The sequence below is a fragment of the Mytilus galloprovincialis genome, chromosome 5, assembly GCF_965363235.1.
Source record: "Mytilus galloprovincialis chromosome 5, xbMytGall1.hap1.1, whole genome shotgun sequence".
NCBI classification, from domain to species: Eukaryota; Metazoa; Mollusca; class Bivalvia; order Mytilida; family Mytilidae; genus Mytilus; species Mytilus galloprovincialis.
The window spans coordinates 479,817-494,876 of NC_134842.1; the positions used below are offsets into that span (position 1 = coordinate 479,817).

Genomic DNA, 15,060 nt, shown 5'->3' on the forward strand with positions numbered 1-15,060 from the left:
TCTCTGTGCAAATGAATTTAACACATGATTGAATAGTGAAGTCACTTTTTAAACACTGTACTTTTGGGGAAATGTCACGTATGTGTGGAATTGACAAATGGCACTTCAGTTGTCAAATATTCGCTCAAGTTCACTTCTTCTTACCCTGACCCTGACTTAGTTCAGGAGTTTCCTCATGTATAATTATATATAAATTCACTCTTCAGAGATGCTTTCAATGCCAATTATAGGTATTTTAATTAAGAAAATAATTATATACTGATTTCTTCTGTTTGCATTTAGTTTAAGCCAATGTTATATGCAATAGGATATGTACGGCATTTAATCATTATAAAAATATGTAAAATTACTACACAAGAAACAACACAGAGAGACAAAGAATACCATGAACTAGATTTTGAGGTGTTTTTTTATGATCTATTTTTCTGGAAACAGATGAGTTGTTCATGGAGAAATAAGAACAAAACAGTAATGGATCTTTTATTTGTGGTGTGATATTCACAATAAAATATACATGTATGTATGCAGTTAACAAATACAACAAAAGTAAACACTAAAACATACACTCTCATACAGTTAGCACTAAAAACCTTGCATTTCATTTCACAACAAACACTCATGCCTTATAAATAACACACACAAACTACTACACACTCACATAGCACAATATGTAGACTCAAAAAGCAAGCACTGAAAAAATAATATTTACATTTTTACATCGAACATTCTAACAACTATACACTGACAAAAACAAAGATTGTAATTTTTTCAAAGAGAATGTTTCATAAGGAAGTTACTTTTAAATGTAATGACATTATTGAAATTAAAAATTGATATGTTTATCTTGGTCTGCTATGTAATTATAACGGAAACTTCTCTTAAGCTCGAAAAAAAATGGTAGACTGTATTTGATGCATTGGTGGTTATTTTGACCTACTCTTTGGAAATATGGGGGTTTGAAAATAAAAATAATACTGAAAAAAAATATATCTGCAGTTAAAGTATATTTACATTTTTACATCAAACATTCTAACAAGTATACACTAACAAAAACAAAAGATTGAAATATTTTCAAAGAGAAAGTTTAATAAGAATGTTACTTTTAAATGTAAAGAAATTAAAGGTTCATATTTTAATCTCTGTTTGCTATGTAATTATAACGGAAAATTCTCTTAAGCTCGAAAAAAAGCTGGTAGACTGTATTTGATGCATTGGTGGTTACTATTTTGACCTACTCTTTGGAAATATGGGGGTTTGAAAATAAAAATAATACTGAAAAAAATATATCTACAGTTTTGTAAGGGCATTTTGGGGGTGTGATCGTCTACGCCAAATATTAAGGTGTATGGGGAACTTTGAAGATTTCCACTTGAACTACAAATCAAGTTAAAATTGGAATATTTTTGGCAAAAGATAGCAACAAATTATATACACAACTATCGGTTAAAACTGTATAAACATAAAGGTTAAGATTCAAAAAAACGAAATGGCTCCAATTCCAGTAAATCGAGATTATTGTCAATGACCATCATGTCTTCGAAGTCTATAACTTGAAGAACAGCTGGAGTTGGTGCTGGTGACAGTGCTACTGGTGGCAGTGCTGGTGACAGTGCTGGTGACAGTGCTGGTGACACTGCTGGTGACACTGCTGGTGACACTGCTGGAGTTGAAGGTGGTCCAGCCTGTATAAATATGAAAATGAAATATAAGTTGTTATCTTAAAAAATTTTGTATTGGTAATCAATTAATATATGAGCCAGTCCATGCGAAAAGGTACAAAAAGTCCTTTTGGTAAACTTTACAGGAAACGTTATCAAAGTTTGTTATTGTTTTTTTGAAAAAAGATTTTATTTGAAATTTTTTTTACATTAATGTAAACATTCATAAGATTGTCAATTCTATCCCGAATTTGTCAACCAAAACAGAAAAAGACGTAGAAATATCTGAATTTTTGGTATTTGAGCAAGTGTAAAATCATTTGTTCCCCGGACTAATGCTATACCGACCAGAAACTTAAAAATTTATGACACTACAGAGACAAAAGTCAATAATTTCTGTCAGTTCTACAGGTTTAAAAAAAGTAAGACAACATAAAAACATGAGGGAAATTACAAAAACTATGACATCTTGTGTTTTAGAAATTTGAAATTCAAGTTAAGTTAAGTTATTTAATAAAATATAAATCAACCTCAGTTGCACGGGGATTCGAACTGTTGCTCCGTTTGATTGCATTGGTATCCGCATCGTAAGCGAGAGCCTTATCCCCACTGCTACAGGGGTTAACATTATCAATTGGCAAATCAAGCAATTTCAACTGTACTTTGAAAATGATTGCAATATATGAAATAATTCACTAAAAATCTTGATAAAACTATGTACCTTTTCGTATGGACTGGCTCATATCTATTAGAATCTTACAAAAACAAATGTTCAACAACACGCCAGTACATACGATTTTGAAATGTTTAAAAAGTAAAAACACAAAAATACTGAACTCTGAGAAAAATTCAAAAAGGAAAGTCCCAAATCAAATGGCAAAATCAAAAGTTCAAACACATCAAACGAAAGGATAACAACTGTCATATTCCTGACTTAGTACAGGCATTTTCTGTAAAAGTAGTGCCATATTCTGTGTTACCTAAAGTAACCAGTTTTTGTTGGCTACTATATTGAACTGTATGTCATTGAGTGTACATATTATTACCTGATGGTACCTGGCAAGATGAATTTGTAAGTCTTCATTTCTACGGTAAACTGATTTGCATGTAGCACAAGGAAACTTGCCTACACCTTGGTATGTCTTTTGACTGTCTTTCTATAAAAAAAAAAACAATGGTGATGTCTACAGATCCCTACTTATTAACTTATGACTTATAGTATATCACATATTTTCGTTTCTGTACAATAAGGTAAAATCCTTAATAAGATATAAGTGTACTATTCTATGAACTGTTACATCTTTCAATAGTTAAGTATACATAAAGACAATAGTAAAAACAGAACTTGAATACCATTTAACTAAACATATGATGTATATTGTCCCTTTGAAACATGTAACATACATATGTTATCAGAGTTCTTTGATTTTTTAGTCCACAATAACTAATGTATATTATTTTCTGTAATAACCCTATAGACTTATATCCCTGACTGGTCACTGATGAGTCTTATGCGGTGGAAACGCGCATCTGGCGAATAAATTATAATCCTGGTACTTTTGATAACTATTGAACTTGAATAAACAGTTGATAAAGATAGGTGAAGATATCCCAGATGCAATCAGAACAATATCTCTCATTAACATTGTCGATAATAAAACCAGAAATCTCATTCTGCATTTGTATGAAACAATTATATGATGTAATTCCATTTCACTGTTACATTTGTATGAAACAAATTACAATTATATAAAATCGACTCATGTTTGATACTGCTTAAAGATTTTGTACCATATAATTACCTGATGAACAGTTTTCTCATGTTTCCGTAGAGCATCTTTTGATTTGAAGAATTTTGGGCATATTCCACAACTTATTTTGCTTTCTGTGTGGAAATATAACTTGTGTCTCCGAAGACCAGATCTGGATTTTAATACTTTTGCACAAATATCACAATTATAAGTCTGAAATATTAAAACAAAGCATTTAAAATATATATGATCACATTTTAGGGGACATTTATATATATAATATTTATATTAATTACGATAAAAAGTGACAATACTTTTTTTTTATTTTATTAATATTCATGAAATTGTTTCATATTTGGTTATTTTTTTTCACAGAAATGATTTTTAAAAATATTGGTAATAAACAGCTGAGCCATGAGCGCATGATACGCCTGTCGTCTTATGTGGAAATTATATGCAATAATCATCAATAGTTTCTGAGAAAGTTTTAAGCAATAACCATATATAGTTTTTGAGACACAGAGGGAAACCCCTCACCCTGTTTTTTTTTTTATAAAAAACTAAATATCACAAAAATAAAATTTTGAATCAAAACAAAAAGTATACAGATCTTTAGATTAATATAACCATGGAAGAAATATTTAAAAGAAATAACATCGACTTATTAGCATGCATAAATGGCCTGCAGAGCCCTGTACTAAAGTCATATGATTTTGATATTGATCTCAATAAAAGGTGACACTACTTCTTGTATTTTATTAATATTCTTGTACTGGTTTCTTATTCAGTTATTTCAAAACATGTTGTCTAAAATTGTTATGCTTAATTCTGTTAGAATGTTATACCACAGCATTATTATTCTGTTATTTTTGCCACTAAGGATGAAAAGTTTTACAAAAAAAGAAAGTTCTAGTAGTCTTAATTTACTCATATTCATGCTAAAGGCATTAAATAGTGACAGAATTTCTTTCGTTTCTATATAATCTTAAACTGGTCTGATAATTGATTACTTTTTAAACTTCAAATTGGTTTGTTAGACATTAATTAGAAGAAATTTAAGTTAAGAAATTTTTAAAAAATGTTGTCGCATAAAATAAAGATGCTTATATTTTCTATTTTATTAGAAAATAATACAAAGACATCAAAATTCTGTTCTTTTACCCAATACAGAGAAATAAATTTACTAAAACTGATAGATTTAGAAGAGTCAGGTGAGTAATATTAATATTGATCTCAATAAAAAGTGACACTACTTCTTGTATTTTATTAATATTCTTGTACTGGTTTCATATTCAGATATTTTAAAACATGCTGTCTCAAATTGTAATGTTCAATTCTGTTAGAATATTATACAACAGCATTATCATTCTGTTATTGAAGCACTAAGGAAGAAAATTAAAAAAAATGAAAGTTCTAGTAATCTAAAGTTACTTCTATTTATGCTAAAATCATTAAATAGTGACAAAATTTCTTTTGTTTCTATATATTCTTGAACTGGTCTAATAATTGATTACTTTTTAAACTTCAGATTTGTTTGTTAGACATTAATCGAAGAAATTTAAGTTAAGAAATAAAAAATTGATGTCGCATAAAATAAAGATGCTATTATTTTCTATTAAATTAGACAATTATACAACAACATTTAAATACTGTTCTTTTTACCAATATGGAGGAATGTTTTCACTAAATTGATAGCCTCAAAAGGAGTGAGGTGAGTAATATTGATATTGATCTCAATAAAAAGTGACACTACTTCTTGTATTTTATTAATATTCTTGTACTGGTTTCATATTCAGATATTTTAAAACATGCTGTCTCAAATTGTAATGTTCAATTCTGTTAGAATATTATACAACAGCATTATCATTCTGTTATTGAAGCACTAAGGAAGAAAATTTAAAAAAAATGAAAGTTCTAGTAATCTAAAGTTACTTCTATTTATGCTAAAATCATTAAATAGTGACAACATTTCTTTTGTTTCTATATATTCTTGAACTGGTCTAATAATTGATTACTTTTTAAACTTCAGATTGGTTTGTTAGACATTAATCGAAGAAATTTAAGTAAAGAAATAAAAAATTGATGTCGCATAAAATAAAGATGCTATTATTTTCTATTAAATTAGAAAATTATACAACAACATTTAAATACTGTTCTTTTTACCAATATGGAGGAATGTTTTCACTAAATTGATAGCCTCAAAAGAGTGAGGTGAGTAATATTGATATTGATCTCAATAAAAAGTGACACTACTTCTTGTATTCTATTAATATTCTTGTACTGGTGTCATATTCAGTTATCTCTAAACATGTTGTCTAAAATTGTTATGCTAAATTCTGTTAGAATATCATACAACGGCATTATCATTCTGTTATTTTTGGCACTTAAAGGATGAACAATTTTACAAAAAATTAAAGTTCTAGTAGTCTAAAGTTACTTATTTTTCTGCTAAAAGCATCAAATAGTGACACAATTTCTTTTGTTTCTATATATTCTTGAACTGGTCTAATAATTGATTACTTTTTAAACTTCAAATTGGTTTGTTAGACATTAATGAGAAGAAATTTAAGTTAAGAAATTTTAAAAAATGTTGTTGCATAAAATAAAGATGCTAATATTTTCAATATTATTAGAAAATAATACAACGACATTAAAACTCTGTTCTTTTAGCCAATACAGAGACATAAATTTACTAAAATTAATAGCTTTAGAAGAGTCAGGTGAGTAATATTTATATTGATCTCAATAAAAAGTGACACTACTTCTATAATTCTTTTAATATTCTTGTACTGGTTTTATATTGAGTTATTTCAAAACATGTTGTCTAAAATTGTTATTCTTAATTCTGTAAGAATATTATACAATGGCATTATCATTCTGTTATTTTTGGCACTAAGGATGAATTTTTTTTACAAGCAATTGAAGTTCTAGTAGTCTAAAGTTACTTATATTTATGATAAAAGCATCAAATAGTGACAAAATGTCTTTTGTTTCTATATATTCTTGAACTGTTCTGATAATTGATTACTTTTTAAACTTCAAATTGGTTTGTTAGACATTAATGAGAAGAAATTTAAGTTAAGAAATTTTAAAAAATGTTGTTGCATAAAATAAAGATGCTAATATTTTCAATATTATTAGAAAATAATACAACGACATTAAAACTCTGTTCTTTTAGCCAATACAGAGACATAAATTTACTAAAATTAATAGCTTTAGAAGAGTCAGGTGAGTAATATTTATATTGATCTCAATAAAAACTGACACTACTTTTATAATTCTTTTAATATTCTTGTACTGGTTTTATATTGAGTTATTTCAAAACATGTTGTCTAAAATTGTTATTCTTAATTCTGTAAGAATATTATACAATGGCATTAGCATTCTGTTATTTTTGGCACTAAGGATGAATTTTTTTTACAAGCAATTGAAGTTCTAGTAGTCTAAAGTTACTGATATTTCTGCTAAAAGCATCAAATAGTGACAAAATTTCTTTTGTTTCTATATATTCTTGAACTGTTCTGATAATTGATTACTTTTCAAACTACAGATTGGTTTGTTACATGGTCTTATCTGGGCCTTTTATATCTTGACTATGCAGGATGGGCTTTGCTCATTGTTGAAGGCTGTACGGTGACTAATAGTTGTTAATGGTAGTGTCATTTTGGTCTCTTGCAGACAGTTGTCTCATTGGCAATCATACCACATCTTTTTGATATATATGGTTACACATTAATGAAAAGAAATTCAAACAAATGATGTTGCATAAATTAAAAAAGCTAATATTTTCTATTTTATTAAAAAATCATATAAAGACATTTAAATTCTGTTCTTTTTGGCCAATACGGATGAATAATTTTATTAAACTGATAGCTTTAAAAGAGTCAGGTGAGTAATATCTATATCGATCTAAATAAAAAGTGAACTATTTCTTTTCTTTTATTATTCTTGTATTTGTTTCATATTTCAACATTTCAAAAAATGTTGTCTCATTATATCAAATTGTAATATTTAATTCTGTTATAATATTATACAATAGTTATCAAAAGTACCAGGATTACAATTTTATACGCCAGACGCGCGCGTTTCATCTGCATAAGACTCATCAGTGACGCTCATATCAAAATAATATACAACACATTATCATTCTGTTGTTTTTGGTACTAAGGATGATTGGTTTATTAGACATTAATAAGAAGAAATTTAAGTTAAGAAATTAAAACAAAATGATGTTGCATAAAACAAAGATGCTTATTTTTTCTATTCTATTAGAAAATTGTACAACGACATTAAAATTTTGTTCTTTTTGCCAAGACAAAAGAATAATTATTCTAAATTGTTAGCTTTAGAAGAGTGAGGTGAGTGATATTTATATCAATCTCAATTAAAAATGACACTACCTATTTTATTTTATTAATATGCTTGTACTGGTTTCATATTTTATGTATTTACTTATTTCAAAATATGCTGTTTCAAATTGTGATGTTTAATTATGTTAGAATTTTATACAATTGCATTACCATTGTGTCATTTTTGGCACTAAAGATAAAAAGTTTAACAAAAAATGAAAGTTTTAGTAGTTTTTACTTATATTTATGCTAAAGCATTAAAGAGTGATAAAATTTCTTTTGTTTCTATATAATCTTAAACTGGTTTTATACAAATGTATTATGTTAGAATGTTATACAACAGCATTATCATTCTGTTATTTTTGGCACTAAGGATGAAAAGTTTTACAAAAAATGAAAGTTTTAGTAGTCTTAATTTACTTATATTTATGCTAAAGGCATTAAAGAGCGATAAATAGTGATAAATTTCTTTTGTTTCTATATAATCTTAAACTTGTCTGATAATTGATTACTTTTTTTAAAATGACACAAATATTAACAACTATAGGTCACTGTATGGCCTTCAACAATGAGCAAAGCCCATACCGCATAGTCAGCTATGAAAGGCCCCGATAAGAGAATGTTAAACAATTCAAACCAGAAAACTAACAGCCTTATTTAAGTAAAAAAAATGATCAAAAACAAATATGTAACACATAAACAAACGACAACCACTGAATTACAGGCTCCTAAGGGACGACATCAAAAGATCGATGTAGGATAAAAAACTTAAATCAAATAGTTTGGGGGTGGGAGGGTCAACATTGATGCAAGTTTTGTTAATCTGAAATCGATTTTACATATATCCCTATTGGTCAATCAATTTTTTCCAAATTAAGTTAAGAGGGGGGTGTGGGGGTCAGTGAAAAAACTATGTGAATTAAGTTTTTTATCCTTCATTGAACTTTTGATGTCGTCCCTAACTTGGGACAGGCACATAAATAAATAATGTGGTGGGGTAAAACATGTTACTGGAATCCAAACTCTCCCCAAACATCATTATCATTCTGTTATTGAAGCACTAAGGAAGAAAATTAAAAAAAATGAAAGTTCTAGTAATCTAAAATTACTTCTATTTATACTAAAATCATTTAATAGTGACAAAATTTCTTTTGATTCTATATATTCTTGAACTGGTCTAATAATTGATTACTTTTTAAACTTCAGATTGGTTTGTTTGACATAAATGGAAGACATTGAAGTTAATAAATTAAAAATATTATTTTGCATAAAATAAAGATGCTATTATTTTCTATTTAATTAGAAAATTATACAACAACATTTAAATTCTGTTCTTTTTACCAATATGTAGGAATGATTTTAATAAATTGATAACCTCAGAAGAGTGAGGGGAGTAAAATTGATATTGATCTCAATAAAAAATGACACTACTTCTTGTATTTTATTTATATTCTTGTACTGGTTTCATATTTAGTTATTTCAAAACATGTTGTCTCATTATAGAAAATTGTAATGATTAATTCTGTTAGAATATTATACAACAGCATTATCGTTCTGTTATTTTTGGTACTAAGGATGAAAAGTTTTACAAAAAATGAAAGTTTTAGTAGTTTTAACTTACTTATATTTATGCTAAAGGCATTAAAGGGTGATAAAATTTCTTTTGTTTCTACATAATCTTAAACTGGTTTTATTACAAATGTATTATGTTAGAATATTATACAACAGCATTATCATTCTGTTATTTTTGGCACTAAGGATGAAAAGTTTTACAAAAAATGAAAGTTTTAGTAGTCTTAATTTACTTATATTTATGCTAAAGGCATTAAAGAGCGATAAATAGTGATAAATTTATTTTGTTTCTATGTAATCTTAAACTGGTCTGATAATTGATTACTTTTTTTAAACTTCAACTTGGTTTGTTAGACATTAATGAGTAAAAATTTAAATTAAGAAATTTAGAAAATGTTGCTGCATAAAATAAAGATCTATTTTATTAGAAAATTATACAACGACATTAAAATTCTGTTCTTTGTGGAAATACAGAGGAATGAATTTACTAAATTGATTGCTTTAGAAGAGTCAGGTGTGTAATATTTATAACAATCTCAATAGAATGTGACACTACTTTTATTTTTTTAATTAATATTCTTGCACTGATTTCATGTTTCATGCATTTACTTATTTCAAAACATGCTGTTTCAAATTGTAATGTTTAATTATGTTAGAATATTATACCATGGCATTACCATTGTGTCATTTTTGGCACTAAGGATGAAAAGTTTTACAAAAAAAGAAAGTTCTTGTAGTCTTAATTTTCTTATATTTATGCAAAAGGCATTAAATAGTGACAAAATTTCTATTATTTCTATATAATCTTAAACTGGTCTGATAATTGATTACTTTTTAACTTCAAATTGGTTTGTTAGAAATTAATGAGAAGAAATTTAAGTTAAGAAATTTAAAAAAATGTTGTCGCATAAAATAAAAAGCTTATATTTTCTATTTTTTTAGAAAATAATACAACGACATTAAAATTCTGTTCTTTTACCCAATACAGAGAAATAAATTTACTGAAATTGACAGCTTTAGAAGAGTCAGGTGAGTAATATTAATATTGATCTTAATAAAAATAAACTCATCATAGATACCAGGACTAAAATTTGTATATCCGCCAGACGCGTGTTTCGTCTACAAAAGACTCATCAGTGACGCTCGAATAAAAAGTGACACTACTTCTTGTATTTTATTAATATTCTTGTACTGGTTTCATATTTAGTTATTGCAAAACATGTTGTCTCTTTATAGAAAATTGTAATGTTTAATTCTGTTAGAATACTATACAACGGCATTATCATTCTGTTATTTTTGGTACTAAGGATGAAAAGTTTTACAAAAAATGAAAGTTTTAGTAGTCTTAACTTACTTATATTTATGCTAAAGGCGTTAAAGAGTGATAAAATTTCTTTTGTTTCTATATAATCTTAAACTGGTCTGATAATTGATTACTTTTTATCTTCAAATTGGTTTGTTAGAAATTAATGAGCAGAAAGTTAAGTTAAGTGTCGCATAAAATAAAAAGCTCATATTTTCTATTTTATTAGAAAATAATACAATGACATTAAAATTCTGTTCTTTAACCCAATACAGAGAAATAAATTTACTAAAATTGACAGCTTTAGAAGAGTCAGGTGAGTAATATAAATATTGATCTCAATAAAAAGTGACACTACTTCTTGTATTTTATTAATATTCTTGTACTGGTTTCATATTTAGTTATTGCAAAACATGTTGTCTAAAATTGTTATGCTTAATTCTGTTAGAATATTATACAACAGCATTATCATTCTGTTATTTTTGGTACTAAGGATGAAAAGTTTTACAAAAAATGAAAGTTTTAGTAGTCTTAATTTACTTATATTTATGCTAAAGGCATTAAAGAGCGATAAATAGTGATACATTTCTTTTGTTTCTATATAATCTTAAACTTGTCTGATAATTGATTACTTTTTTTTAAATGACACAAATATTAACAACTATAGGTCACTGTATGGCCTTCAACAATGAGCAAAGCCCATACCGCATAGTCAGCTATAAAAGGCCCCGATAAGAGAATGTTAAACAATTCAAACCAGAAAATTAACAGCCTTATTTAAGTAAAAAAAAATGATCGAAAACAAATATGTAACACATAAACAGACGACAACCACTGAATTACAGGCTCCTAACTTGGGACAGGCACATATATAAATAATGTGGTTGGGCAAAACATGTTAGTGGGATCCAAACTCTCCCCAAACATCATTATCATTCTGTTATTGAAGCACTAAGGGAGAAAATTTAAAAAAATGAAAGTTCTAGTAATCTAAAATTACTTCTAGTTATACTAAAATCATGTAATAGTGACAAAATTTCTTTTGATTCTATATATTCTTGAACTGGTCTAATAATTGATTACTTTTTAAACTTCAGATTGGTTTGTTTGACATAAATGGAAGAAATTTAAGTTAAGAAATTAAAAATATTATGTCGCATAAAATAAAGATGCTATTATTTTCTATTTAATTAGAAAATTACACAACAACATTTAAATTCTGTTCTTTTTACCAATATGTAGGAATGATTTTAATAAATTGATAACCTCAGAAGAGTGAGGGGAGTAAAATTGATATTGATCTCAATAAAAAATGACACTACTTCTTGTATTTTATTAATATTCTTGTACTGGTTTCATATTTAGTTATTTCAAAACATGTTGTCTCTTTATAGAAAATTGTAATGATTAATTCTGTTAGAATATTATACAACGGCATTATCATTCTGTTATTTTTGGTTCTAAGGATGAAAAGTTTTACAAAAAATGAAAGTTTTAGTAGTTTTAACTTACTTATATTTATGCTAAAGGCATTAAAGGGTGATAAAATTTCTTTTGTTTCTATATAATCTTAAACTGGTTTTATTACAAATGTATTATGCTAGAATATTATACAACAGCATTATCATTCTGTTATTTTTGGCACTAAGGATGAAAAGTTTCACAAAAAATGAAAGTTTTAGTAGTCTTAATTTACTTATATTTATGCTAAAGGCATTAAAAAGCGATAAATAGTGATAAATTTCTTTTGTTTCTATGTAATCTTAAACTGGTCTGATAATTGATTACTTTTTTTAAACTTCAACTTGGTTCTTTAGACATTAATGAGTAAAAATTTAAATTAAGAAATTTAGAAAATGTTGCTGCATAAAATAAAGATCTATTTTATTAGAAAATTATACAACGACATTAAAATTCTGTTCTTTGTGGAAATACAGAAGAATGAATTTACTAAATTGATGGCTTTAGAAGAGTCAGGTGTGTAATATAAATTTATAACAATCTCAATAGAATGTGACACTACTTTTTTATTTTTTATTTTCTTAGCTTTGTACTGGCTGCATATTTAATTATTTTTTCTTTCATAGAATGAATATTTGAACATATGTTGAACAATGGTAAATAAATTTAATTGCAAAATTGCAAAATTTATTTTAACAGGCAATAAGTTAGTCAGATAAATGAAGGATTTTTAGTTCTTAATATCAAAACATGTTGTTTCATTTAAAGAAAAATAGAAATATTTGTATGTTGTTATTTTTTAAATATCATAAAACAGCATTTAAAATTCTATTCCTTGTGTCCTTAAGGATGAATAGTTTTACAAAAATTGAGAGTTCTAACAGTCTTACATTACAAATATTAATGCTGATAGCCTTAAAAAATGACAATATATATTTTTCTATATGTAATCTTGAACTGGTCTCTTCACTTATGTTAGAATATGATAAAACAGCATCTAAATTATGTTCTTTTTGTGCGTAAGGCTGAAAAGTTTTTTTGCACAGCAATAAACTACTGTTGCCCTAATTTTAAACATCAAGAGATGCTTAAGTTTACGGTTACTAGTATTTATGTTGACAGTGCAATAAAGTGAAAATATATTTTTTTTCATTTACATTTTTATACTGGCCAGATTTGAGTACTGGCCCGAGAACACAATTGTTTTGTAGTGCATTTCTTTTAGACAAAAAATTCAAATTAAAAAAATCGCACCTGCTCTTTCTCAAAAATATTTTTACAATGTAGTGTACTACCAGTGAGACAAATAATATCAAAATTATAGAAACTTCTACTTGCTTTAACTCAAAATAAAGACAATTCTGTGTTAAGGGGGTGAAAAATTCAGTTTGACAGCTTCAAACGTGATAAATTTGACCTTTTAGAACTGGACCCATTCACTACTTAACATAAAGTTTCAGCACCCAAATTTTTTTGACATGTAATTTCATTCCCCTACTTAAATATTTCAAGCATTTAATATAAATAAATAAATTGGAAAAGTGTCTTAAATAAAACATGCAAGTTATACACTGTTTACACTAGGGACTATATTCGTAGACAACAAAAACCAAAGGACGATAACTATGTCCTTGGACCTACTGTGTATACTTCAGTTTTAATTTATAACATATACAATGAAGATTTTAAGTTTCATGCAAAAAAATAAGAAGTTGTCTTAAAAAAAAATATCAATATTTTTTTTTTTTTATAAGAATCTGAGATATTCCTTTATGTTTAGAATAAAGCGATTGATGTGAGGGCAAAGCTCTGAGACACCGGTATAAGTCTACCGATTGCTTGAAAGCAATCGTATCCCAAAAATTAAAAAAATTTTATTCTGCAAATAAATTTGTGATAAATTTAAAGATATAGGTGGTACTTTAAAAAATTGAAATTTTCGGGGTTGATTTTGTATTTCCTTGGTATATTTTAACAATATTTTGTAACTCTTGATTTGTAGGTTTACTTACTATTTTAATAGCTTACTATCATAATCTCTATTTTGTTCGAACTGCAAATTCTAGCTTTTTTGACCTAGAGTCATTTAATTTTAAAATTTTACAGCAATACAACAAAAAACTAAATGACATGGGATTCAGTAAGCTTAATATATATCTAAGATACCTACATAGTTTGATGAAAATCCAAGTTGATTTGAAAAAGTTATTAAAAAAATTAAAGTGTACTATCTCTATTTTGTCCGAATTGTAAATCCTAGCTTTTTTATACCAAGATAACTTTAAATTCTTAAATTTTTCAGCAATACAACAAATAACTAATTGACATGGGATTCAGTAAGCTTAATATATATGTAAGATAGCTGCATAGTTTGATGAACATCCAAGTTGATTTGAAAAAGTAATTAAAAAAATTAAAGTGTACTATCTCTATTTTGTTCGAACTGCAAATTCTAGCTTTTTTGACCTAGAGTAATTTAATTTTTTAATTTTTCAGCAATACAACAAAAAACTAAATGACATGGGATTCAGTAAGCTTAATATATATCTAAGATACCTACATAGTTTGATGAAAATCCAAGTTGATTTGAAAAAGTTATTAAAAAAATTAAAGTGTACTATCTCTATTTTGTCCGAATTGTAAATCCTAGCTTTTTTATACCAAGATAACTTTAAATTCTTAAATTTTTCAGCAATACAACAAAAAACTAAATGACATGGGATTCAGTAAGCTTAATATATATCTAAGATACCTACATAGTTTGATGAAAATTCAAGTTGATTTGAAAAAGTAATTAAAAAAATGAAAGTGTACTATCTCTATTTTGTCCGAATTGCAAATCCTAGCTTTTTTATACCAAGATAAAATCAATTCTTAAATTTTACAGCAATACAACAAATAACTAATTGACATGGGATTCAGTAAGCTTAATATATATGTAAGATAGCTGCATACTTTGAAGAACA

The 15,060-nt window shown here is 26.8% G+C and overlaps 1 long non-coding RNA gene across 1 annotated transcript in view; it reads right to left on the reverse strand.

The window, feature by feature from the left end:
• Window positions 1-466: 466 nt before the first annotated feature.
• Window positions 467-15,060, reverse strand: part of LOC143074928 (uncharacterized) — a 35,209-nt gene continuing 20,615 nt past the window's right edge. The window contains exons 3-5 of the long non-coding RNA XR_012978177.1: window positions 3,461-3,622; window positions 2,705-2,815; window positions 467-1,682 (exon numbers count right to left, since the gene is read on the reverse strand). This is a non-coding gene — a long non-coding RNA (uncharacterized LOC143074928). The remainder of the gene's footprint in view (window positions 1,683-2,704; window positions 2,816-3,460; window positions 3,623-15,060) is intronic.